This window comes from Sciurus carolinensis, chromosome 17, assembly GCF_902686445.1.
Source record: "Sciurus carolinensis chromosome 17, mSciCar1.2, whole genome shotgun sequence".
In the NCBI taxonomy this organism is placed as follows: domain Eukaryota; kingdom Metazoa; phylum Chordata; class Mammalia; order Rodentia; family Sciuridae; genus Sciurus; species Sciurus carolinensis.
In genome coordinates, this window is record NC_062229.1 from 26,471,230 (window position 1) to 26,496,502 (window position 25,273).

General features: G+C 44.8%; 1 long non-coding RNA gene across 1 annotated transcript; it reads right to left on the minus strand.

Annotated features, from left to right (window-relative positions):
* Positions 1–5,032: 5,032 nt before the first annotated feature.
* Positions 5,033–25,273, minus strand: LOC124967883 (uncharacterized). Its single transcript, XR_007105628.1, has 3 exons — positions 25,083–25,273; positions 13,268–13,354; positions 5,033–5,327 (listed from the first exon to the last, which is right to left on the minus strand). It is a non-coding gene; the product is annotated as an uncharacterized LOC124967883 (long non-coding RNA).

Here is a 25,273-nt window from a genome sequence, read left to right on the forward strand (position 1 = left end):
CATTTTCACTAATATTCCAATTTGTCACATGCAGACAAGTCTAGTTCCAGACCCTGTAGTTCATTCCTTTGGTCTGTTAAAATTTTTTTGACATCTTATATTTTATCTTTTAAAAACCTCTAGATTTTACATTTTGTTTCATAATATTATCTTTGCTATAATATCAAAACCATATTTTAAAGTTCTATATTTAATTCCAAAACCATTTGACATGGAAATGAACAGCACGGTTCTGCGTCAGAGGGACTAGGGTTCAAGTTTCAAGTCCCACCCCTACCACTCAGCATCCACTTCATCTTATGTAGCAGTTTCCTGTCGCTGCTATAACAAATTACCACAAAACTTGGTGGCTTTAAATAGTATAAAGTTATCTGGAGGTCATAAATCTAAAGTGGGTTGACAGGACTATGTTCCTTCTGGAGACAGTAGAAGGGAATCCATGCTTTTTCCAGTTTCTAGAGGCTGCCTAAATTCCTTGCGTCACAGCATCACTCTGAGCTCTGCTTCTGTTGTCACATCCCCTCTGACTCTTCTGCCTTCTTTTTGTTGAAAAAGACCCTTGTGCTTACATTGGTTCCACTAGCGTTCAAGATAATCTCCCCATCTCAAGATCCTTAACTTAATCATATCTTCTGAGACCCTCTTGCCCTGCAGGGTAGCATACTCTCAGGTTCTGGGGATTAGGATTTGGATATCTTTGGGGAGTCATTATTTTTGCCTACTACACCTTAGACAGGTGACTTAACCTTCTGAATGTCAGTTTCCTTATCTATAAAATGGGGATGAAATAAGTAGATGCCTTTTCCTTGGCACCATATTGGAAACACTGAGTGCTTAATAAATGGTAGACATTTTTAATCTCATTATGGCCCATGATGGGTGCACTATGTACTATAATTGGAGAAATTTAGATTGGATGATACATTTTATAAATAAAATGCTAAATTACTGGAACTAGTCATAAATTTTATTATTATCTCAATACAAAGCCAGGTATCCGAGGAAAGTTCAGAGCTTGTCCAGTTGTTATTTTCTAATTGTTATTCTGATCAGCAAAGTCAAGGTGATTTCTCTGACCTTGAGTTGTAGGATCTCTGATGTTCCTTGGATTCCCTGAATTTATAGGAAACCAAGATTTCATCACTGGCTCTCTGTTGCTTGAGAGTTGGCATCACACCATTTCAATAAGGAAAATCACAGGAGACTCAAAGAGTCTGGTGTTCATAAATGAAGTTCCTCATGTGTGAGAGGTCTCAGGGGACTTAATTTGGCAAAGGGAAGTTCTCCGAATCAAGGCATATTACAATTTGTGTCTAATCCGATTAAGTAGATGAAGGAAGAGGGAGATCATCTCATCACTTGCAAGACTGTACATTTCCAGAGCAGGAGCCCTCAATGGGAGGAGGTTAGATGTTAAAAGCAGGACAGGAGCAGAGTGAAGGGGTGAGGAAATAACTCAGTCTAGACATCTCAAAAGGCCAGCACCAACAGCATTGCAGTCCCAGGAAGATCTCATTCGGATGCAACACTCAGCATTTTAGAATTCAGAAAATTTATTTTCTGGCTCTGGACATCCTAAAATAGAACTGCCTGTGTCCCTTGCACACATTAACTTGGAGCAGACGCTGATCACCTGGCCACAACTGAACACAGGAGCCTGGGACATGTGGTTTCCTTCTATGATGGGCCATGCAGGACAGAGGGGTCATCATGGGGTGTGCTGGCAGTTGTGGTCACTCCTTACTTTAGTCTTTAGGCTTTTTAAAATTCCCTCCATGGTCAAGGTTCTGGAACAGAGTGTGTGGGGTTCTTTGATAAATCTATGCCGGTGTAAATCAAAATTAACCCCAGTCTAATTTATATTAGAATTGCAGAAACTGTTCCAAGGCAAAACTCTGATAGGAGTCAAGTTTATGCCCCAAGCTCAGCCCTCCTTTTGAATCATGACCTCTTCTTTCCATTTCAAACTCTAGATTTCCAACCGCCCACAGTGCCCCTTACAATGCCAAAGCCAAGGCATTGATTCATCGGCCGGCTCTCCTCCTTGCCTGAAATGTACCTGTAGCATCACCCAAAGAGCTATGCAATACTAATTTGATATGTTATTATAACATAAAGACATTGATATTGCTAAGGCTTGACTGTGGCAACAACCAGAAGAATACATCTCACAGAACCTGTGAGGCTTATGCAGAGGATGCAGTGACAGTGTGCCTGGTGACTGTCACTGAGCCTGGGTAATAACAGGTAAATGTCATCCATTTTAGACTTTTCTACAGTGCAGAAAGCAGCAGTCATGATCTTGTAACCCAGTAGGTGGAACTCTGCAAGTTCTATGGTCTCAATTTTCCTTTGGACCACATTTCTCAGGATTTTTTTTTTTCCTGAAATGTTCAGGAAAGAAGCATTAGATTCCTTTGATCCAACACTGTGCCCACGGTGATTTTCCCCAGGATGAGATCACAGGGTGAGGGACTGTGAAGGGGCTGCTGCTACTTTTTAATTTTTCTCTAGCAATTGAATTTTTATATCACATAAGCATTGTTTGGGTGACCTTGAAAAATAATGTCATTTAACTGCCATGATTAACCACTGGCCTTGCCCTGTAGTATGGACAAGAAACTGCCCTATGTATTACTGAGAAGGTCTCTTCATCTTTGGGAACTGATGACAAATCCAATCATCAGTGTCTCCTCTCTTTAGGCAATGCATTTGGATCCTCTGTGCTATTAGCTTTCTTTAACGTGATATGAATGGTCCTGCATCCCTGGTTTCTGTCTGCTCCATGAGTCAGCTGTTCTGATTTATTTTAAAGCCCTAATTTTAAGTGAAATTAGAACAGACACCATGCTTATTTATCCTCAGTGCCTGGGACCACTGCCTGGCATAGAGCCGACACTTAGCAAATGCTTCAAATGATGGCTGAGCCCTCATATTAGTCAAGGGACTTCTGTGGTTTGAATAAGTATTTCCTCAAAGGCACATGTCCAATAAAGGCTTGGTCCCCAAGGTGACAATTGAGAGGTGGTGGAATCTTTGAGAAATGGGACCTTATGGGAGGTCCTAAAGTCACTGGTGGCATGCCCCTGGAGAGGGTCTCTCCTTGCTTCCTGGCTGTGGTCTGAGCAGTTACACACTCCCCACTATTGCCATCCAACATCTTTACCAGGTGCCTAGTCATGGGCCACCTAATCTTGGACTGGAACCTGCAGAACCATGTGTTAAATAACACTTTTTCTTTTTACAAGTTAATTGCCTCAGGTATTTTGTTAGAGTAACACGAAGTTGAGTAAAACAGGACTCCTCATGATTACCGAGTTGCTTGACTATGACAGCCACTGCAGGTCCTCAGGGAGTGGGAAGTGAACTCTGGATACGTCAGAGGGCTTTCCTTGAGATGTTGACCCAGATGCCAGATGTGGTTGGAAGGGAGTGTGGTAACCCCACATGCTATGTAATACTACAATCAGGAGTTATATCTGTGAATACACTTGTCCCCTACTTATCTTGTCACTGGGTATGGCATGCTAGGTTTGAAGGAGGAAGTACTGACCAGGATCTCAGTAATTTTTCTGCCAGTTTGGGAAATAAAAACTAACAACATAATCAGGGTTTTGTCTTGTTTTGGCTTTTTGTGGTGCTGGACATGAAACCCAGACCTCATGCTAGGCAAGCGTTCTATCACAGAGCCACATCCTAAACCCTGGTTTTGCTTTAACAATGATTTGCTGGACTGTGGTAGCCAAATTGACATCCTCAGAGATGCCCTCCCTGACATTTTGCTTGACCACGGCACCACTTACTATTCAACTTTGTGAAATAGCTTCCACATTTCACACCTCTGAACCCCTGGCCACTTTTTTTTTTCCCCAGCACGGCTTCATATTGTCAAAGAGGGGGCCGATTTGTGGCATGGCATGCACTGGTCACAGTATACATATTGAAGTCCGACCCTGTCCTTGCCAATCCTGAGACTTTCCAGTCCCGATCCTTTGACCTTATCTCACCAAGTGTCTGTTTACTCATCTGATAAATTTTATCAATAATAATAGCTGCCTGTAGGGTTGTTTTAGGGATTAAGTGAGATAATACACACACACGTAATGATAGCTTGTGTCTATATTGATACATATGCTCATAAGTACAAGGGCTGGTAAACAGTAATTATTAGGTAAGTAGTAATCACTTTCTTCCTTGTCCTTTCCTCCTCCCTTATCAAAGAGGGGCAGAAGACCCTGGGATAGGGGCCCAGCAAATCCATCACTTTCAGGCAGAATACTTCTCCTTCTCCTAGAGTTCTGCTGTGTCATTCTTCCCGGACCTCATGTTCTGTTCTTTCCAGAATGGGAAGTGGACAGGCTGGGGCACGGTGTATCTAGAGCGGAGCCGGCTGGGAAGGCAGGGGGAAACAGGACTGTTGGTTTGGAGGCAGCAAAACCAGCAGGAAGGCAACAGGAATTACCCGGCACTGAGGCGCCCCCCGTGCCAGCTCTCTGCTGACATAATTAATGAGGCTGCTGTGCCAAAAAAATGAGGCATGTTGTTAGTATACAGACCCGTTGGGAGCACAAGGAAAAGACAAATAAAAGTTTTGCCAAAAGGGGAGTGGGATCAAATCAGCTCAAAAGGGAGACCCCATTTATCTGTGAAACTCGAATGTGTGCCATAGGGGTGGGGACAAAGAGAGAAAAGGATAAGAAAATGTTTTCACGCAGGAGCTTAATAGCTACCAAATTCTTATTGCACCTTTAAAATTCTCATCTACTGATTTTACTTTTGTCTCTATTTTTCAAAGTCTATCCAATTGGTCAAATTCACCTGATAATGAAAACTAAAATTCCAATGGAGTTTTAGCATTCAGGACTTTAATATATATGCATTCCCAAGCGACACAAGGGAAAAACTTGGATTATTTTTATTTTTAAAGAGCTCTGGGTTGCTGAGAAAAAGCAGTCCTGAGCCGACATAATTTTTTTTTTTTGTGATTTGGGGGGGTACCTGATTTTTCTAGCCTAAAAAAATGAAAAGCGATTATCAATTTTTTCATACAAGTGTTCTCAATGACAAGTTCAATTTTCTTTCAAAAGGCCTTCCTGAATCATCGGGGTAAGACCTGGTCCAAGGAGATGGCGCCTGGGGCTGACTGCTGCCTCCCAGGAGGCAGGAAACAGAAGATCCAGTCGCCTGTTGTCCCCTGCAGCTGTGGCTGCGGACTGGCTGGGAAGAAGCCCGGGGCATCGTTCCATGCAGTAGTTCTGGAAGGTCGCTGTGCAGGGTCTCTCGGGGTGGGTGCCTTGGCCCTCGCCCTGGACCCGGGGCTGGTGCGGCTGGTGTCCCGCCGGAACGTGGGGTTGGGGACAATACAAGCAGGTTACTTTTGTCTCTCGTTCCCGCACTGTTCCCCATCCCTTTTCTTTCCCTTTCTCATTGACCATCTTTCCTGGTTTTTCCCCCGTCGGGTGGTGACTGGGAGAATGCGTCGGGAACAAAGTGGCTGTTAGAGGCGGCAGACTGTGGAAGGACCTGTCTTATTTCGTTGCAGTTAATTTATTTTCCCTTTTCATTCTGCCGGCTGCCGCTTGTTTGGTAAGTTAGAGCATGAAACCGTTAAGGCCCGCCTGGGGGGCCCAAGGTGGGCGGTGGAGCGGAGCGCCGCTGTCTGCAGCGTCGTGCGCGCGCTTAAGTGGGCGTGTGCGCGCGTGCACAAGGGCTCGCGCGCCTTGTGTCGCGGGGGCGTGCGCACGTGCACGTGGGGCGTGTGTGCGCGCGCATTGTTTCTGCCTCCAGCAGGGTCCCCAGCGGGCATTGAGATAGGAAGCACTTTGCATTTCTTGGGGACCTGCGTGCCCTGTCCCCGAGCTGAGCTGAGCGGGCTGTGAGGACTTCAGGCGCCTCTGCCAGACCAGAGGGGAGATTTGCAACTTCTAATAAGAGCTACCGAATTCTACCAGCTTATAATATGTCAAGGTACCCGTCTAAGCTCTGTGGTCACATTCACTTAGGTGACCCCCAACAACAACCAAGGAAGGTCGGTGCTATTATTATCTTCAGTTTCCGGATGGGGAAGGGAGGCACAGAGAGGTTAAGTAGCCCAGCTATTAGGAGACTCTGAACTCAGACAGTCTGGCTCCAGAACCCACATCTTAACCCACTACTCGTTATTTCCTCAACGCAAGAGCACCCCCCACCCCGCCCCGACCTCCTCCCCACTCCTCTTTAAGGCATTACTTAGGGGATCCTTTCACCTCTCTTCGCAAAACACCCTCATTTCGGTTAATCTGAAACCCAGAGGCGACTCAAAGGCATAGAAAACATGGAAGTCACTAAGGTCAGCATGTGAAAGTGGAATCTCTTAAATGGTACTTTGTCAAATAAAGGGCGCCTGCATCTTAAACCGTAGCATCTTTTAAATGTACAATACACATGCTCTGATAACTCATCTATTCTTTGTTTCTGACATTATTTTCCTCACTGTGAGTGATGAGTTGCGTTGGGACAATACAGAAGAGTACCATTAGGAAACTAAAAGGCCCTGTAATCTTAGCGTTCTGCCCCAGGTACTATATGTTGTTGAAAATCTTTGAAGTCAATTTTCCTAAGTATATGCATTATGATAAATTTAAATGCATTTATTAAAAGAAATTTAAAACAGTATCATAATGTAGATTTTGTTGTATAATCTTAACTGGACAAGATGATCATTTCCCCATATCAAATATTCTTCTAAAATTTTTAGTGATTGCACAATATTTTGTTGTATGAATTTGCCACAATTTAACTCATCACTAGCCTTATAATTTGACATTTCAGTTGCTCACTAATTTTTTGCTATTATAAATGAATGCAGAAACAGCATGGCTATTTCTCTGGGACAAATGGATAGCAATGGAATTTCCAGATCAAACAAGGGCACACTTTTCAAGGAGTCAAATTATTCTCCAGAAAACTGGTCTCAGTCCATACACCTCCAGTTAGAATTAACTTGCTCATTTTCTTTTCCAATTCTGGTGTCATTGCTCAAAAGATACTTCATTAATAAACACATTCTCTCTCTCTCTCTCTCTCTCTCTCTCTCTCTCTCTCTCTCTCTCTCTCTCTCTCTTTCTCTCTTTCTGGTACTAAGAATTCAACCCAGGGATGCTCCATCATTGAGCTACATCTCCAGTTCATTTTTAGAAATTTTTTTTTTTTTTTTTTGAGATGGGGGTCTCATTAAATTGCTGAGGCTGGCCTCGAACTTGTGATCCTCCTGTCTTTGCTACCCCTCCATCCCCTGCACAGTGGCTGGAATTATAGACATGTGCCTCCACTGCCCCCACCCCCACCCTCTTCCCACAACCGCATTACATCTTTAAAGGCAAAAAAAAAAAAAAAAAAAAAAAAAAAAAAAAAAAAGGCTAGGTAATGTTGCAACATGCTGAGTTTCCAGAGAAAGACTTTACATGGTTGCAGATATTTGAAACATTTGGGAAATTCAGTTGCTCCTAGGACTGAATGAGACTCTGCAAAGGGCATGTAAAATAGGGACATTTTGGGAAAAGAAAGTAGGAAAGTTAATCCTCAAAACAGTTTTTTTTTTTTTTTTCTTTTTCCTAAGGCAGGGAGACAGATGCTGTCTGTCAAATGAAAGAGGAGGTATTAATTGCTGCTTTTGCTGGGCCTTAGCTCCCTGGCAACTTTCCCATTGTAGGGTCTGAAAACGTTGCTGGTGTGACTGCCGCAGAGCTACTGCAGAAATATTCAAGGCAGCAAACCTGGGCAATTAGAGGGTTCTGTTAATTTTCTTCCCCTTTCATTCTACCAGCTTCCCATCCTCCCGCATATCAGCAAGTTGGAGTGACAAATATTTAAAGTCAGCCTGTCATGCATCAGCAGCGCAGCTGAGAATGACTGATTTTCTTGACATTCTCAACAGCTTTGTGTGTGCCTACGGAGACCTGCACACCCCAGACCTGCCACCGACCGCTTCACAAGACAGCAGTGGTTTGGTATTTGAGGCCAGGGTGGGGGTCTGGGCAGGTGGCATTTTATGACCAAGAACTGAACAGACATCCGATCTGCAGATGTTTTCAGAATATGCCTGTTTGTCTAAATGACCTCTAGGTGGATTTCTGCAGTGACAAAGAAGAGACTTTTAGGGTGTGGTTTAAATTTCTTTCCTTGCAAGACTTGCTTTAGAAATCACTTTTGCCTAACAGGCTGGAGACCACTATGTCTTTAGCAATCTGAGAGATGCACTTGGACCCAGTTGGCCTTTTTTCTCCTCACTCAGCATTGCAACAAGAGTAACAGATGCCTATTTAGGAAAGGCACATTCCCTTTTTATATGCAAACCTCGTTGCTAAAAATTCTCTTTTAGATGAATTATTAAACCCAATTTATGAAATAAGGACAATACAGATTTCCTCTTGAACTATTCTTTCTCTTTGATATGTGATACTCATGTCTGCTGGTGGAGAAGAGCAGAGAGAATATGAGAGCCTGGTGGGGAGGGGAGGGAGGGTGGCATAAGCAAATAAAGGTCATTTTATAGCCCCAGAAATTTCCTGATCAGATCCCTTGGGTGCATCAAGAACTCCTATCAGAGACATGCACAAAAACAATGATTTTCATAAGCCTAGACATCTTCTGATGAAGTAGGAATATTTAACATCAAAATTCCTTTAAGAAATAGTACTATCTTTGGGAACAGTATTGATCTGTTTGGAACATCAAGATAGGTGCTTCCAAGAGAGACAGCAGGTTGTTCTTTCTTTCAAGGAGAGGGGATTCGTGTTGCTCTAGAAGGGACCTCTGCAGGAAAGAGGCTGGAGTTGAGTGGACATAAAGTCATACAGAGGCTCAGTACTCCTGGATGTGCCAAGAACGGGGATGCTCACCTGGTGGCTTAGGTTACAAAACTAATATGAGATGAAAGCCACCATCACCTTACCTCCCTTATGAAATCTTCGGTAACATTTATGCTTTTTAAAAGTATAAAATCTTTGACTAATAAATATTCTCCTTACATTTTTTTAGAACTCATAAAATTTGTATTTCTTTTGGCAACATGTGAAGTTTTGAGCAATTATGGAAAAGAAGGTGACCACTAACTTGAAATTCACACCTTAATGCCAGCCTTGGAGTCTACCTTCCAGGCCAGAACTTCTTACCAACACAAGGTCGTCTGTGACCTCATTACATGCTGCTGGTCCAGCACCATCTGGAAGCAGGATAGACCTGGTGTCTCAGGCTGTTTGGGATACTATAACAAAATACCTTACACTAAGTCACTTAGAAACAAAAGAAATGCATTAGCCACTGGGGACTGGGAGGTCGAAGGTCAGAGTGCTGGTGTGCCTGGTGAGAGCCCGTTTCTCATAAAGAGTGTCTTGGTGCTATGTCCTCATATGGTGGAAGAGACAGAGTTCCCTCAAGTCTCTTTTATAGGGGTCCAATTCATGAGAATTCCACCCTCGTGATCTAATGACCTACTAAACTCCTCACCTCTCAATACCATCACATCAGTGATTAAGTTCCAACATATGAGGTGGGGGGAGGCACCACCATTCAGACCCCCAGTGCCTAGTGGATCAGAATCTGCATCAAAGTTTGCATCTTCAGATGAAGACTGCGATGCAGACTTTACAAGATCCCCAGATGATGCAAGCACACATTACAGTTTGTAAAGGGCTGGTCTGCAGAGTTGGTTCTAAATCTGGGTGCACATCGGAATCACCTGGCAGCTTTATAAACTGCTGATTCTTGAGTCCCATTTCTAGAACTTCTAATTTCTTTGGTTTGGGGAGGGAGAGCCCTGGGCATCTGTATTTCAAAAGACCCAAGTGGTTACAATGTGTGGTAAGTTTGATAACCCTTGATCAGAACATGTCTCTCTTTGAGCCATGTTTAATCCCAGACTTTGTGAGGTACCTGAGCTAGCCACAATGTTTGCTGCTTTCACCAACCACAGCTCTCCCCCAAAGGCACAGCTCCCCATCCATGGAAGCTCCTGTACCACCGTGAGACTCAATAGAAAACTTGAACCAATGGCAGACATTCAGAGGAGTTTCTGAAATCACTCTTCTCTGACACTGCCCCCCCACTCCCCGCAATCTTCTGACTTGGAGCCCCCAGAAAACTACCTAACAGAGCAAACTGAACAGAACAAGGGATTTAGGGCAGACAAGCTGGGTTCAAAGCACAGCAGGATACTCTAACAGAGAAACCTACGGCTCTCTAAAAGGGATTGATGATATTACCTGCTTCATAGAGTCTCCAGAATGGATCAAAGAGAAAATGCAAGGAAATTAGTAGCGCTTGTACTCAAGGAATAAAAGTGATACACATCCAAGAGTGATTGAGAGAAGGAGTGAAATCTATTGGTGCTCTCTGTTAAGAGCCTGCAGAAAGTGGACGCCAACAAGGAACAATCCCTATGACACCTAGAAAACTCAGGAACTGAAGGACCAGGTATGTCTGAAAGAGGGGTGGAGGCAAGTGGAAGAGCTGAAGGAAGGAGCTCGGTGAGTCTATCTGAAAAGCTGTTAAGCCCCTGCCCAGGACCTTCCCATCCCAGCAGGCTCTTAGAATTTTACCCTCCCAAGAAACTAATCCAGGGCAGTTGCCAGCTCAGAGATGCCAGGCACAGCTGGGGTTGGAGGTGAGACCCTGGACAGAAATAGGCCAAGGAGACTATGAGACCCCCTGTCCTACTTCAGTCCCCATTCCCCAGCAGGCCCCCAGAACACGGCTGTGCATTCCTTAAGAGTAAAGAGTTGAAACACATTTGAATTTTGGGGAATCTTCCAAAGGAACAGCAGGGCCCTGTCTGATCATCCTCAGCAAACACCCCGTTGACAAGCCATCGCCACATGACGCCACTTTCCTAATATAAACGGAAAGGCAAAGATCACAAAAGAAACCTCCAATGGAAACCAAAACAAGCAAGAAAAGAAATTGAGGAAGTAAACATGATGTTCAGCCCTTGAAGAGAGAAAAGGCACTGCACCCTAAGACAAGACTATTTGAGAGAGTGGAGGTATGGAAAATGAAAAAAATAAAATAATAAGAAACCCTACAAATACAGAAATAATATGCAATAAAAAGGATGGGGCCAAAGTTAAGGTCATGTCTCAGAAAGTATTTAAAAAAAAAAAAACTCTTTAGGTCAATATCAGAGGCTCAATATAAAATAAGATATTCCAGAGAGAAAAAAAAAAGGAGAGAAAAATTATCAAAGCAAACAGTCTTTCATGCAGGGTGCAGTGACACATGCCTGTAATCCCAGCGACTCTGAAGGTTGAGACAAAAGGATAGCAAGTTCAAAGCCAGCCTTAGCAACTTAGCAAGGCCCTAAACATCTTAGTGAGATCCTGCTCAAAATAAAAATAAACAAATAGTCTTTTAAAACATTTCAGAATAAAAAGAATATGATTTTACAGAATGATTAAGCCCCCAAAGTGTCCAGCACAATGGATTTTTTTGAAGCTGGGAAGGGGAAGTCACCTAAAGAGCATTTTCATGAAATTTAAATATTTCAGGGATAGTGAGCAGATCCTAAGAACCCCTCTGGGGGCAGAGGAATAACAGATCAGGGGTCACACCCAAAGGGTTAGGAGTCAGAGTGACTTAATCACCACAGTAACATAGGAATATAGAAGGTAAAAGAACAAGACTTTCAAAATGTTGAGGAAAATGTTATTTCTTGCCTAGAATTCTGTATCCAGTCAAGTCACCCAGAGTGGTTTCTGGAAGCTAGTATTCTCTGAAATAAGGGAGTTAGCAAAGACAAAGGAAGCTATATGGCCCAGAAAATGGATTCAAGAGAAGAGAGTCAAAGGAATTCAAAATTTGGTGAGTGAAACCCTGGGTAGCTGCTGGATAGCAAGGGTGATGAACCACCAGTTCTGACTGGAGCAAGAGGAAGGACAGTTTCAGGAAGTACGTGTCCGAAATAGAGGTGGGAAGGATATGTTTAAATCCATTGAAGGGAATTTTACCTCTCTTCTGGAGAGTTTGTGGGGGAAATTAGCAATAGGTATGTGAAATTATGCAATTGAAAAAAGAAGTCAATGATTAACTTCAGGGAAAACAAAAAGTCACATACAAAGGGAAGTGTAATATTTTCCTGGCGCACCTTGACCAATGTTTGCTTAGAAAAATGTGTTCATTGAATATTGATTTAACAAAAAAATGTGATATGACTATATGGGGAAGATGTAGGAGGGAAAGTAGATAAGTTGAAGGTGTATTCACTTAAGCCTTCATTTCTCATTGCAGAAAGGCAGGTGATTATATCTATAGGGAAAAATCCAGACAGAATAGTGTATGCCTTTTACTTAGGAAAATGGAAATAATATGAACATTATTTGCTAGGAGTTGGGACTTGGGGTAGGTAGGCATGAGAAAGGGAAAGTTATTTTTTCTTACTAACCTTATAGTATTATTTATCTTTTAAAAACAAGTGTGTGCACTATTTTGATAGAAATAAAATGAAATTCCAAAACAATGCTGAGCACCATGCTAGGCACAGGGTGGGAAGCTGTTCTTCCCATTCCTGTACCCAGGCCCCTTGGCTTTTCTCAACAAACTGATGAGGTACAAGAAGCTGTAACTTCATCACACATCTGACTCAGGAGGGACCCCACTGGAACACCCGTTAATGTTTGGTTTTGTTGTGTGCTGTGTTTTGCTCTCAGAGAGAAGGTACTTTAACAGTAGACTTCAGTGGAGAAACTTCCAGTGCACAAGAAAATTTGATTTGGAATGGTTTGGGTGCTGCTTTAGTGACTGAAATAAATGATTGGTATTTAAAATAAGAGATCTATACTTTTCACCTATAACTAGGTATTTCCCTGATAAGGATTTTATTTATGTGAAAAATTGCTATGTCTTAAATGCACTGGAATGAATTGAAGGTCGTCCAGTGAAACATGCCATGGGGACCTTTTTGCAAAACAACTGCCTTATGCCCCATTTGGGGACATATTGAGGATGCCGTGGGGGGGGGGAGAGTTGTATCTAGTGAGAATGGATTATTTCATGAGAATCGGTACAGAACTCATATTTTGCATGTATGTGGGTTGCTGAGGGTAAAGAGGCAGCACCCTGGATTCCAGGTGCAGAGGGTGTGTGGGGATAGGGGGCGAATTCGCAGAAATCTGTAGAAGACGAGGAACTTGAGGCTTCACTATTACTCAGGGAACTGTGGTCACCTTACCTCCATCTAGCAGGGCAGGGAGGCCCTGCTGACCTCAGGGTAGGAGTTTCCCAGGTTTCGACATACCTGATAGTAGTTCACGCGTACAGCCATCTCCATCCTGGAAGGGATTCGAAGCTTCTTTGCTTGGACACCCGAAAGGCTTGCTTCAGACTGAGAAAAAAAAATCAGATTCCGGATGACCACACTGTCTTTCTTTTCTCAAAGTCATTTTTCCCTCTTATCTTCCTTAACCGAACTAAAGTTGCTGACTGCCCACCAGGGTACCCCTCTGGGTGTCTCAGTATAGTTCCTCATTTGTGTGACTTAAACAGTAAAAGGATCTTTAGAACTAAGTTTTGTCATCCTTCTTGCTGTATGTACCCTAGCAGTCCTGCTCCACTGATGTGACAGATTCTTCTCCCAGGCCAGCTCGCTTTGTGCAAAACCCAGCAAGTTCCTGGTGCTACCAGCACAAATATGCTCTTGCCCCATGACTGGGGGGACAGGTAGAGCCTGGCGTAGGGGCGTGAATGTGTTCATGTGTCTGGGTGTGTTGGGGGGTGGAGCTGGGGCAGTAGGAAGTTGAACTCGGCTTTCTGGCATATTCTTTACAGAAGAGTGATATATTCTGTCTTAACTATTCATGGTGTGAAAATCCCACTGAGATTCCACCATACGTATTTTTAAATGCTTGTAATTTGAAGATGGACATCACAAAGACTTTGTCTTTGGACTGGGGTGATGGCAGTCATTTCTTGTTCAAAACAAATTCCTTGTACCTTCTGCAGGAGATAAAAAACAGTCCTTGTGAAGTAGCAGACACTGGCCTTTGACTATCAACAGCATAGTAAGTCATGTTTTACGTGAAAAGTGTAGGTAGAGAAAGAACATGGCCCTCCATCTGGATTGGGGTCATGTGACAACATGCTGCTCATTTTAAGGATAGTGTTCAGACAGCAAATGTGTGTTGCTCAGCCCAGAACTTCACCTGTAGTGATTCGGTCCTTCTTGAAGGGGGTTGCACTGGCCACGGCGTACCGGAGGTGATTTTAGGTAGAACCCGCTGAACACTTAATTTTAAATGTTATATATTTATTTTAATGCGTAGTGGGAAAGGTTAAAGTCAGCATATCAAGTGCACAGTGACACGGAGATATAAAACTCCAGTAAGACAAGTTGTTTAGATATTTTAAATGAGTGTTAGTTTGAGCAAAATGGCCATTAAACAATATCCAGAAGTATATTACCCAGGGTTAGGTAGAAAATAGAATCCTCCTGGATGCTACCCGTGGCAAGAAGAGGTGAAGGAACTCTTACAGATCCCTGGGGCAGGGTAAATGGAGTCCTGAAGAACACAGATGCCCTCAGAGATTAGCCCTAGGAAGGATCAAAGAAGGGAACTAGAGTCCACTGGGACCTGCAGCCTCTACATGGAGCACAGCCATGGACAGTCGGGGCACCCAAGTGAGGAGGCAGAGAGAAACCCAGCCCCTCTCCTCCTTTGCTCTCATCCCTGCCCCATTTGGAGCCTAGAGGGAGTTCAAAGGGTCAGCCTCCATCAAGGTACAGACTTGGGCAGAGACTGGATCCAGTTTGGGACAGGGCAGGAGCAGAGAAAAGCCAGCATAAGGTGGGATACATGGCAGGAACGAAGGTGGCAGGTGAGGGCTGGAGTCTGGATTCCTTCACGATTCAATGAGGTGAATATGCACAATCCTCAATTAACAGATGACAGGCTGAGCCGAAGAAAGGTGGAGGACGGACGGTAACAGAGCTGGGCCTCAAGTCCAGGTCTGTCTGCTCAAAGAGCCCAAGCTCTTCACTGTGACTACACACACACACACACACACACACACACACACACACACAACCACTTATGCAAAAATCAACCAGCTGTGATATTGGGGCTGTGTTCACAATGAATACAAATAGTAAAGAGCATATTAAAGCATCCTTGAGGGGCTGGGCTTGTGGCTCAGCACTAGAGCACTTGCCTAGCATGCATGAGGCACTGGTTTTGATTCTTAGCACTGCATACAAATAAAAAAAAGTCTCATCCACAACTAATATATATATATATATATATATATATATATATATATATATATATATATATATTTTTTTTTTTTTTTTTTTTTTTTAAGCATAGTCAAGTGCTGACATTTCATTCTTTCCCATTGTCTCTGTGGCGCAGAGCACCTGGGCCTCTCATGTCAACAGGTTCTGCAACTAGACTATAGCGGCATCTTAGTGGTTCACCCAAGGGCCTTGTTATCCTGGGCACAGAAGCATAAACCCCATTTGTCCAAGTGCTGGAGTCTGGTTGGCTCTCCTCAGGGCTTACAGTCAAGGGCAGGGCTCCCGGCCAAATTAAAGTGGGGCCTGGGAGAGTCCAACTGCACTTAAAAAATAATAATAATTGCATGTACTTTCTTTAATGAGCTCTCATTCCCACTTGGCAGCAGCAACACTAAATTCAGTCCACTCCAGCAAAGCCCAGTCTAATTCAATAACAATGTTAGCCTAATCCAGGGATTCAATCACTAGCCAGTTCAAAGTGCTCTCTCCACAAGGTGCTGCCCCTCCTCCACCTGACAGGACTATCCGGGGCTTTCCTGCAGGTCTACCACCCAGCCAACAGGGGCAGGGAGAGGCCGTGGTGTCGAGGTTGCAGCATGGCCGCTCCTCTTGCCCCTACTGGGTTGTGTCCAGCTGATGGCTGTGGTCTGCCCCGTTGAACACTGAATGCTGCACAGAAGCATAGTCATGGCTGCTAACCCTTTGCTCAGGCAGGTGATCTTCCTCCCAGACCCGGCCAGCAACCTGCCTGCTCCTCTGGTCAGTCTTTACATGAGGGGAGTAACCAACCCTCTGTATTTTTGAAATTGGCTTTTTAAATGACTCTGGCTAAGAATCGGGCCCAGGGGCAGCAGAGGGGAGTCCCTACCTGTTTTCCCTTAGCCCAGGCTTCCAGACCTGGGGAGAGAGAGAGGCAGGACTCGAGCACTCTTGCTCTACTGGAAGCGCTTGCTCCAGGGCAGAGAGAGAGGGTGAAGGAAACCAGGCGGGCAGGGATGGGGGAAAGGCAAGGTGGTCCTGAGCCGAGCAGGTCCAGCTTCAAAGAGAAAACCAGCAGCTCTCTTCATCTTGCCATGTGGGATGTCTCGGAACAAACCTGGAGGGGCGCAGAGTGGACTTGTCTCTGTCCCATCTCTTGTCCCCCAGTGGTGGAGGGTTTCATCTCAGGGAGTTAACTCCGCTGTCTCCTGGGCTCTATTTCTGGCTCTTTCAGGAGACAGGGAAGCCAGACCCCATGCCCTCGCATGGCGAGGCCTCACGTGGCAGCTCTGAGCTGCTTCCCAGAGCCTCTCAGAGCAGAGGCCAGGCCTGGTGGTGGGCTGTCCACTGAAAGAACCTAAGACAGCATACCTGGTATGGACGCGGAGGGGCTTGTTATTATTTTTAGTTTGTACATTTTGTAGAAGAAATCGGGCTGAACCAATATCTAAAGTACATCAGTAAAAAAAAAAAATGCAAATCAGATCTTCAGAATACTCAGGACCAAGACTACTGGTGACCTCCTTCCACTCTGGCATTCTTTCCTGGGTGAGAACTGAAACTGCAGGAAGTCACAGCATTAGACGGTCATAGCCTGGTGAGGCCACACTGCCCCCCACTGTGCTTTTCCTGGTTATTAAGAAAATTACTTCAGCACCCCAAGCGTCTCTGTCCTGACACACAAATGGGTGTGACAGCCCTAGCTAACTCGTGGAGATGTTATAAAGAGTAAATGAGACAACCCAGGGCTTTGCAAATTTTAGGTATTTGCATATAACCTTCCCCCTTCCTCCTTATCTCTGCTGTCTGTCTGGTTATTTAGTTGACATTTTTCTTTATATTGACTCCCTTTTAAACTTCAACTGTATTCGAGCAGTAATATTTGTGAATTTTCCAGGCAGATATGCTGGACACACACATACACACACACACACACACATGAATAAGCACCTTAATCTTGAATTATTGGTGTTAAATTGAGAAGACGAACATTCCAGAACTCCTGACATCATCTCAACTATGAAGAATGGCGCGGTACTACACTTTGAAGGACACTGAGCTCTCTTCATATTCAGGCAGTGTTCGGCGTTCAGCAAATGTTTGCTGCTTCGGCACTTCAGCCCGGGGCCAAGGCTGTGTCCTGTACTTCCTGAGCGTGGGCTGCTCGTTTTCTCTCTGGCTCTTCTGCCTCAGGGCCAGCCGTGTGATGGCTCTCCTCACTGTCTCTGCAGCTGCTCCTGGGCACATTCTTCCCATGCAAATGCCTTTTTCTTCAAGCTCCTGTCAGTGAGATCTGCTTCCCTCTCTCCTCCCAGTGGCCGTCTATCTCCTTGACCTCCTGATCATTCCCTCTCGTCCCTGTAGATTTCAGCATCTGCCTCTTGGCTTTTCTCTCTGTTCCAAGTTCATTCACAAATCTTAACAGCTTCAGCTCTAGTGTCGATGTCCATCTACCATCTTGTCTCAGTCCCTTGACCTCTGCACCTCTGATTACTACCTTCCCCACTAACTCCCTTCAGTAAACCACTGGCATAGCCACACACTGGAGCGTGTCACCCCCTGGAACTGCGCAATCTCAAAAACCCTTCTCTCCCACACTTCAGTCTCTACTCCTCCAACTCTTTATGCCCTTATTACAGGGTTTTGGTGCTTCTTCATTAGCGCTCCGGTGTTACCTTTTCTGCATCCAACTTTCCTGACCGGTCTAAGTCCCATGAGGCATTGCTTAGCAACTTGGAAATGCCTGGACATTTTCATATTCCACCACACCCATCTGCAAGTCCCCAACCTTGGAGCCATCAACCTACCTGCCAGTCAGTCCCACACCTGGACACAGAGTGGGGCATGTGGGGGCTGAGCATGGTGCAGAAAATCTACCCATCCTTTCCCATGAAGTTTGTTTTGTTCTTATTTCTGATAACATTTCTGTTTAGTAAGACTGCTGGAGAAGGAAAACTGAATTTGTAAGTGTTCTGAAAACGAATGAGTGCTAAAGAAGAAAAAAAAAAAGTATTTGTATCTTTCTCATGTAAGACCTGACCTCTCCCATTGAGGGATTCACAATCAATTGATTGTAAAAGTAAGTCCCCTGTATTCATCCAATTTTACACTTGTATTTGAATGCCCTTCACCTTCCTTCTCAACCTTCAAAATTGCCTAAAATTGGCTCCTCCAGGAAACCTCATGTGAGACCCAGGCTTGTCTCCCCTCCTGCTGAGCTCACAGCACTTATTATAGGATTCAGCAATGAGCTATTTATTATCCATTTCCCCTACTCGACTGCCATGTGGGTTTTGAGGCAGAGGACCTTGTCCTTGTCTTTGCTTCTCCACCTGTCAGCTCAGAGCAGAGTAATGATAGTTACTTGTCAAACAAAATTGAAATAAATCAAAGCCAGAAGGAGAACAAAAAAATAAATGTATTGCATTAAAATGATGATGAACTACAACCAATTATTCATATTTTGTCTGCATAGTCCTCCTCCTTCTGAATGGAGCCTCTGACCCATGCCCCAACCATGTGGAATGGAAGTTAACAATCACCACAGAGCTTCCTCTTGGTCACTGCTGATTGGCTACAGCTGGGCCAATCAGAGTGCTTCCCTTGGATCTTTTGAGCTGGCATTAGAATAAGGAACACAGTTCCTCACTGTTGATGAAGCTGTGACAGGTGAGGTTGGGGAGCGGCAGAGAACCATGTTCACCTCCATGTAGAAGAAGCCCATGTGAGGTGAGAGAAAATGTACCCAGTGATGGAAGAGAGATGAGGGAACAGAAATGGGTTCCTGGTGTCCATCCCAGAAGCCCAGGCTGCCAGTCTGTGAGCCTTACAGACAATCCTTTCATCAAATTACTCTTTGGTCCTAAGCAACAGAGTTGCGTTTCTGCCATTTACAGTACAAGGAGCCTGGTCTACCCATGTGCTCATCTTTTGCTACTGATACCTACTTTTCTTTTAACAACTTACCTAACTCTAAATAATAGATGGTCAAAAGAAAAGGGTTGATGGGTGATCTGATCCTTTCATTGCCCCCAATTTTCTCCACTTATTGTATTAAGATGTAATGTACACAGAGACAATTCTCCCTGTTCAGCATACTGTTCTGTGAGTCTTCAGAAAAGTAGAGTCTGGAACCACCATCAAGACACAGAGAAGCTCCATCAACCCACACTTTCCCTGCTCTCCTTTGCTGTTCAGTCCTCACCTCCACCCCAGCTTCTGGCCACCGATGATCTGTGTGCTGTCCCACCTTTGCCAGAATGACACATAATGTGATCCTATAATACATAGGAATTAGCACAATGTGCGTGATCCCTCCATGTGATTGAGTGCATCCATAGTTCAGTCCCTTATATTGTGTCTTCTTATGTCAGTGTATGATGAACCTAGTTTGCTTGTCCCAGTTGTAGGACACTGAGTTATTTCCAGTCTCTCCACCCTCAGCTTCAGGTATTTCCTTTGCACCTGGGCTGATGCAATGTCTTTCCACGCTTTTGCCCCATCCTTACAATGGATGCTTTCACTTGTTACTTGACACTTGCTGGCCTATCCTAGCATGGGGGAGGAGGAGAGAGCATCCTCTTTCTCTGATTCAATTGTAGTGGGTAGTAGGCAGGTCCTGTGTCCCCATGTCTCAGAAGTAAGTCCTTCTTGGTGATTCTTCACTGGCCCCAGCTGTAGGAGAGCATTTGTGGTTTGGGCCCAGGATGCATTTCTGCCTCTTTCTCAGGGGCAGAGACTTGTCAGTGTTCTCCTCCTCCTGCTGCAGTGGGGGCTCTGAAGGCTACAGTGCTTGCAGCTCTTGTGGCAGCTCAATCTTGCTGTCCTGGGGAAAAGGACGTCTTGCCTTTCCTGATGTAACTGCTGCTCCCCTGGCTCCTAGCAAGGGCCACCATCTGGGCACCAGCTCCACTGTGATCCTCTGCACCTGCTGAGCTCAGTGGAGAAGAACCTGTGTGTGTGTGTGTGTGTGTGTGTGTGTGTGTGTGTATGCTCATACATGTACCCATCTTTTGGGATTGCTATAACAAAGCACCATAGACAGGGTGGCTATGGTGTTCTCAGCTAGAAGCTGAGAAGTCTAAGATCAAGGTACCAGCAGATTTGATGTCTGGTGAGGGCCCATTCCTCAAAGATGACTGTCATCTCACTGTGTCCTCATATGGCAGAAGGGAAGATAGCTCTCTTTGGGGGATCCTTGTGACCTAATCACCTCTCAAAGGTGCTACCCCCAACTGTCATCACCTTGAGGGTAGGATTTCAGCATATGAATTGGGGAGGATAGAAACATTCAGGTCTTAGTCCCTGTGCCTACAGTTCCTGAGTTTCTAAATTCTCCCACTCCCTCCACTTACCCTTCAGTGAGTCATTACGAATTACAAATAGGTGACTTCTCCTTACTGGCCAGTACATCATCTGATGACATCGGCTCTAGGTAAGCAAGTACTCACATCCGATCTTTCTTTGGAAGTCCTTGTTACTTTTTAGATTTTGGATTAGTTACTTACCATGTGGCCTCAGCTCTCTCACAGCTTCCAGAAAAAATTGTGAATTTGTCCCAAGTTAAGGTTTTCTTCTGTTGTTGGGTGACAATTATGCTTTCCCAGTTAAGCAGAAGCCAGAACCATCCTCACTTTTAAACAGAAGACGGAAGACAGAACCCCATGTTGTCTGGAGGGGCTGTGACTTAAAGCGGGAGGCCTCCCACAGGCCAGCTCCAGCCCTGGTTGGATTTTAGTTGACTCATAGGTGTAGTTTGTCTGTTGTGCCAAGCTAGCTCAGACACTGATAAGGACACAGAGTCAAGACCCCAAACTCCAGGAGTTGGGTGAAAGCAGGCTTGTGGCAAGCAGCCTGCAAACTTGTTTATTGCAGGAACAGCTATACATTTTATAGGTTTCTTGCCCAATCACAATGTGCCATGGGGGATCAGACCACCAGGCTCCTATACTGGTTCCCTTGGTAACACTGAGTCAACTTGGGGCAGTTGTTCACTTTCTAAGGTAGGAGAAGCAGGACACTCCTCCCCGCAGGTTTTCCTTTACACACTTGAGACATTCACTGCTGCCAGCCAAGAACTAGGATTTCTCCCAACACACAGGTGTCTGAAAAAAGACTTGAGTAGACATTGAATATTTTAGAATCTGACATTCCTCACCCCAAATCTGGATTTTTGGTTTCTCTAGAAAAAACCTCCAGCTGCCATCCTCCACCCAGGCTATTTCCTGGGTGTGGGGTATAGTTCTCAGGTCCCCCATCCTCCCCACACGTGGAGAGCATTTGGCCTGCTTTGAGCAGCATCTTAGCTTAGCTGACCCTGGTGGGCAATGGGGGGGCTGAGCCAGTTATTTTCTGGGGAAGTTTTACCAGTTGTGAAAATGTTGACATATTTCTGTGCCAGTGGGTAAATAGCCCAAGTGACCCTCAGCCATCCTGCACCTTCCCTGGGACCCTCATTCCAAGAGGTTACCATCTCAGCAGCCCTGGGGCAGAGCTGTGACCTGACTGTGCCTCCTTGGTTACCGTCTGCCCCATCCTGGGCGTTGGATACCCACGGGCACAGTGACTCTCGAGAAACTTCCATGATCACCCTTCAGGTGTCACACAAGCTCCTGGCTGTGAGAAGGTGGAGAGAGCAGAGTGACCCTGGTGAAGGCCATGTCTCAACAAAATGACTTTCAAGGGCCTGGTTGCAGAAATCAGTGCAAAGAGCAGAATGTAGCTTTGCCTAATTGGTTCGAGGACCATAAAGAAGAGACCAAAACCAAATCGAAAGTGAGAGATTGAAGAGGATTGAAAAGAGAAGCTCACATCCCAGGAAAAATCAAGAAGCAAGGCCGATACGTGTTGGAGATAATGCTAGAAAATAGCTGTGCCTCAGGGTAGCCCATTAGAAGGCATTTTTGGGCCTCTTTCTACTTAAAAAAGATAAATAATTACAATAAAGTAATTAACTGTTTTGTAATTGTATACCAAAATAATTAAATTTGAAATTAAACTTGATAACATCAAGTTGTTCAGACAGGATTAATTAGTGTCTTAATCTGATAAATCATTTTTATTATTATTAGGATTAAGTCTTAGAGGAAAAATAAATTATAAAAGGAATAGTCCTTACGTTTCACAGAGGAAGAGTACTTGGCTTTCAATTCCTTGTATATGGAGTACTCTTGAAGGTCGAGTGCTGGAGGCTGATTTTTAAGACATAAGCTGGAAGAAGAGAAAGTTTTCTTGAGAGGACCCTTTTTTTCCTATTTTGTACTTGGATTTTGAAAAGTAAGTAATGTTTCCTCACAAGGTTCTACTAATTTTCTTTAAGTTTTCTTTTAATTGTAGGTGGACACAATACCTTTATTTTATTTTTTAATGTGGTGCTGAGGATCAAACCCATACCTCATGTGTTCCAGGTGAGCCTTCTACCACTGAGCCACAACCCCAGCCCTCTACTAATTTTTGAACAAAAAAAGAAAAGGAAAAAGAAAGAAAGAAAGAAAGAAAAGAGAAAGAGGCCAGAAAAAGTAGCCAAAGTAATAGCTACCCATCAAATAACAAAAAGTTAGTGTTTACTTTGAGCAAAGTACAATGCTAGAAAATGCAAGAGCATAAAAATTTGTGTAAAACACATACAGTCTCTTCTTTCCAAATGCAGGGTTTTCTTCTCTTGTGGTGGAGAAAAAAGAATCTATGCAGATAGAAGATAAAATGACAACCAGGAATTCAATTATGATAGAAGGTACCTCTGATGGTTAGTTTTCTGGGTTGACTTGCCGGGTCATCATACCTAGGTATTTTTGCCAAATGCCATTCTAGATATTCCTGTGAAGGTGGTTGTTGTTGTTGTTTTTGATGAGATTAAAATTTAAATCAATAGATTTAAAGTAAAGCAGAATACCCTTCATGTAGTGGGTGGACCATATCCATTCAGACAAAGACTTTAAGAAAAAAAGACTGACCGCCCTGGGAGAAGACGAGAGAAAATTTGGTCAGCAGAGCCCTGGTGGACTTGAACTACAACTCTTCCCTAGGTCTCGGCCTGCCAGTCCCCTGCAGATTTTGGTCCTGTTAAACTTTCATACTCACATAAGCCAATTTTTAAAAATCTCCCCTTCTCTCCTCTCCTCTCCTCTCCCCTTCCCCCGCCGCCTTCTCTCTTATCCTCCTCCTCTTCCTTCTTTCTCTCTCTTCCCCCTGTTGGTTCTGTTTCTTGGGGGAACCCTGACAGATGCATCTCCAAACCAAAGAAGGAGCTGTCTCCGGGAAGTTCCCACCCTCTTTGGCACACTCTATTGTCATAGCAGCAAAGTGCTGCAGGATGGATGGGCCTACCGTGTCCTAATAAAACTATATTTATAAAACAGGCAGACAGCCCATGGGCCACAGTTTGCCAATTTGATTTTTCAAAATATCGAATGAAAATGTTATTTATCTTGCAGCCTGACCTGAGTAATCTCTGTGGAGACAGAGTCCAACTAGCAGGACCAGACTGTGGTATGATGGTGCTGGGCAGCCCTGCTTCCCTGCATGACCTTGAATGGCTCTTGGAATTCCTTGGGCCTTGGTTTCTCTTAAAACTAAATTGTAAAGAAAACATGAATAAGGCTGGGGGGTAGCTCAGTGGCACAGTGCTTGCCTAGCATGGGTGAGGCCCTGGGTTCCATCCCCAGCTCCACAAGACAAACAATAGAAAAACTACTATTAACAAATCTGTTCTGGGTGAGGGAGAACCGTGGCTGGGGAGGCCTCTGTGACATGGAAAATGCATCCCTGAGAAGCTGGGCTGCTGCACGATTTCCCAGGCCTGTAGATACCCCAAGGGGAGAGCCAGTGGCCTGAGAGGCAGCATCAGTCCTGGGGGCCATGCTCGCCCCAGGAGTGCTAGCTCTTGGGTTAGATGAGAATGGACCCCTGCCTTGAGTAGATGTCTCAGTCCACAAGTTACAGGAGCAGGAAGAAGGAAAGAGAAAGGAGAAGTAGAAAACAAATTAACCACAACCCTGCAGACAGTCTGCCAAGTCCCTCTGCTGTCTGGGAACCCAAGGACTCTGGGATGCAGTTACGCTGGGGCTCATAGCAGGCCAGCTAAAGACAGCAGGTAGACGGGGCTCTCTGGGTTCCTAGGCTCTGGATTTAGGATTTGGTTCCCACCTGCTGGCCTCTCTTAGCATTGGCCTTTGCAACCTTTGAGTGAAAAGCACCATGGCCTTTCTCAGGTCTCAGAAGGCAAGCTTTGCTGGGGAAGGTGGCTGTCCAGTGGACGATACTTGAAGGTGTGGCAAGATTTATAGGAGTTGGGGGAGACTGTTACAGACTCACCAGGTTTAGGAAGGGCCTGCTAGCTGTCCTCACAGGCCAGCCCCACAGTGGACTCCATGATAGCCCCCACACCCTGTGTGACGTGGGACAAGGTCCCTATCTGTGCCTGACAGTGCTCTCAGCAAATTAACAGCGTGTCCTTCTTATGACCTCATGAGGCTAGTTAAAATTCTTTCCTAGGATTTTATAAACCAGCAGTGGGACAGAAGACCAGCTTTTCTTGGTAGTGAAGAAGAAGGTTGGAATGGGGGAGCTGTTTCCGGCCGTGTATAGGAAGCCAGTTCCAGGAGGACAGAGACAAAGAGAGGCAGAGATGGAAGGCACATGTGAGCTCCTGGTAGCTTTCAAACCCTGAATCCAGGTGTTCGTGTGACTGAGCTGCATCCCAGTCAGTCCTGCAGCTGCATGATCCTGCGGGCAAATTCCCCTCTGGGCTGCAGTGGGTTTTGAAGGATGTATATTTTGCTAGACTTGCCATCATAGAGTGCCAAGGACTGAGCGACTTAAACATCAGAAACTATTGACTCACAGTTCTGGAGGCTGGAAATCTGAGGTCAAGGTGTCCCCAGGGTCAGTCCCCTCAGCGACCTCTCTCTGCTTGCAGATGGCGTCTTCTCCCTGTGTCTTTGCATGGTCTCCCTCTGTACATACCCATGCCCTAGTCTCTGATAAGGACCCCAGTCATATTGGATTAGAGACCACCCTAATGACCTCGTTTCG